General features: G+C 37.9%; 2 long non-coding RNA genes across 2 annotated transcripts; both read right to left on the bottom strand.

Moving 5' to 3' along the window:
- LOC107688295 (uncharacterized) lies at window positions 1-1,021 on the bottom strand. Its single transcript, XR_001634220.1, has 5 exons — window positions 927-1,021; window positions 679-823; window positions 417-577; window positions 150-194; window positions 1-24 (listed from the first exon to the last, which is right to left on the bottom strand). It is a non-coding gene; the product is annotated as an uncharacterized LOC107688295 (long non-coding RNA).
- A 571-nt stretch (window positions 1,022-1,592) lies between these two features.
- LOC107688296 (uncharacterized) lies at window positions 1,593-2,134 on the bottom strand. Its single transcript, XR_001634221.1, has 3 exons — window positions 2,054-2,134; window positions 1,799-1,946; window positions 1,593-1,670 (listed from the first exon to the last, which is right to left on the bottom strand). It is a non-coding gene; the product is annotated as an uncharacterized LOC107688296 (long non-coding RNA).
- Window positions 2,135-2,268: the final 134 nt, after the last annotated feature.

Genomic DNA, 2,268 nt, shown 5'->3' with positions numbered 1-2,268 from the left:
TGTGTCAGTTGTCAAGGCTGCAACCTGAGGATAGAACAAAATTACTTATAAATTGCACTTCTTTCATCTGCTCATAATGCTTGTTTGCATGTATATGAAAATGATTAAAACTAGTGAAAAAAAGTATAGATTCTGAAGCAGTTACTTACATTCTGGTTTTCTGAGGCAATTTGTGCAATCCGACAATTTACTGTCTTTAAAGCAAAATATGAAGATGCATAGTAAGAAAGAGTATTCAAATAGATTGTGTATTTCCATATCTACTTGTACATCTTATATAAGGTGACAGTTATCGGTATGTGACAGTTGAGTAATCAAGTAAATGTAATCATTATTAAATATTAAAGTTGAGTAATCAAGTAAATTTAATCATTATTAAATATTAAAATCATAAGGTAACCATAATTGGTACTTACATTGTCATATAGCCATGGCATCAGTTGGCTACTGGTGTCTTTCAAGAGATCGGGTGGGCACAGACTTTCAGATCACGTAGTTCCAGCGAGGCGTAACGAGATATTTTAGCAATGACATCATGCTCTCTCTTCTCAACAGCATACAGCTGTCTGATTTTGTCCTAATGATGCAGAAGATGTGTTCATGATTTTATATTCCTATTACTAGTAAATATTATTACTACTGACATGTGTCAGTGGTGCTAACCAGCACACTTGTTACCTTATTTTTCTCATTAATTGGAAACATTGCCACTGAAAAACAGTAGCCACCCACAGTAGCACTGTCAGTAGACTGTCCCCCTTTACTGGAGCCTGAGGACTTCTGGACTTCTGTTGACTGTTGTCAGTTTTTCTTGTGTGTGTTCCTGTAATTAATTGAGAAATAGTAACATAACATTAATAAATAAAGTGGCAAACTTTTTAATAAATTTCATGTTACAGTGTAATTTTTAATCTTCACGTTCTTACCTGTTTGGCCACATATCAGTTTGCCATCTAATCCAATGCGTATGGCCTCTGCTGTACTCTGTTTTTCCATTTCCTTCATGAAGGAGCTATTCAGTCTTTCATTGTGCAAGTGAAAAAACAGATGTAGTGAGAACATGTAGTGGATGTCCTTCATTTGACACAGTTGTGCAGGTGAAAAAACAGACGTAGTGAGAACATGTAGTGGATGTCCTTCATTTGACACAGTGAGTACCGACTTGAGGAAAGCTCTCTGTTTATTTGTTCTGCTGCTGAAGAATTAATCAGACAAGCCAGATCTGGAATCAGTTTCAGACTACGCAGTCTCTCTTCAGGACGCTTTTGTTTTTTTTGCTGAAATCTGTCATACAGTGAGTACCGGTCTGATGTCCCTGTCTCAGGGTGTGGACATGAGAATTGGTCCATTTCTTTGGGTTCTTCTGCATGTCTTGGTTTCCTCCTGATTTTCTTTAACCACTCAAGATTTACCGTTAACTTTCCTGCAGCTGCTAGTGATATGTTTGTGTCCGTTGGTGCACATACCCTTCCGTCATTTGGCTGGAAAAATCTCTGTTGCGTACTATTATTAACATGCCTGGCAACACGTCCAGCGATGTCAGATGTACACAGTGGGGGGATATTTAAAACTTAGCAGGGCATCCCCGTGGTCCCGTGCAGATTCTTGCCACCATAATGGTGATGTATAATATACAACACCATGGGTGCAGCCCATGTGTAATACTCCACCTGTGTTAAAGTGACAAGAATGACAAATTACATACAGGTTTTCTGCATAGATGATGGTACTTAAACAAGATAAGTAACAAAATTATACTACACAAAAGAATTATTGACACTGAAAAACAATATCGTACCTCCAGCTTTTTTCAGCTTTACAAACATTTTGGGGTAAACCTCCTTATAAAGGAGAAGTTCCTCCAGCCTGTTTATAAGGTCTGTTTGTGAGCCAGTTGTTGACACTCCAAGACAGTTGCATGCCTTCACCAGGTCTTCTCTTTTGTGCTGTGGAGAAATTACTATCTGTTAGTGTTGTTCATGGGAAAAAAAGTTCATAGCGATACATTGAGTGCTTACATGAATACTGTGAGACTACAGGTATAAATATTTACCGATTTAGAGTCCAGTATTTGTAAAATCTGGTCTTCATTAACGTCCTGGCTTTCACGGCATACAGAGCTCACCCTTTCACTTTGAGAGACCTTTGAAAACTTCAGTTTTTGATAGCTTGTCATGTAGTCTTGTGTGTTGTCCAATCCAAGGAGCAAAAGATGAATATGTCTGCACTTGAGAAAGGATTGTTAGAGGAGTCTGAGGAATATAATTT

This window comes from Sinocyclocheilus anshuiensis, unplaced genomic scaffold, assembly GCF_001515605.1.
Source record: "Sinocyclocheilus anshuiensis isolate Anshui unplaced genomic scaffold, SAMN03320099.WGS_v1.1 scaffold878, whole genome shotgun sequence".
Classification (NCBI taxonomy): Eukaryota; Metazoa; Chordata; class Actinopteri; order Cypriniformes; family Cyprinidae; genus Sinocyclocheilus; species Sinocyclocheilus anshuiensis.
This window is presented reverse-complemented; position numbering and strand designations above follow the sequence as displayed.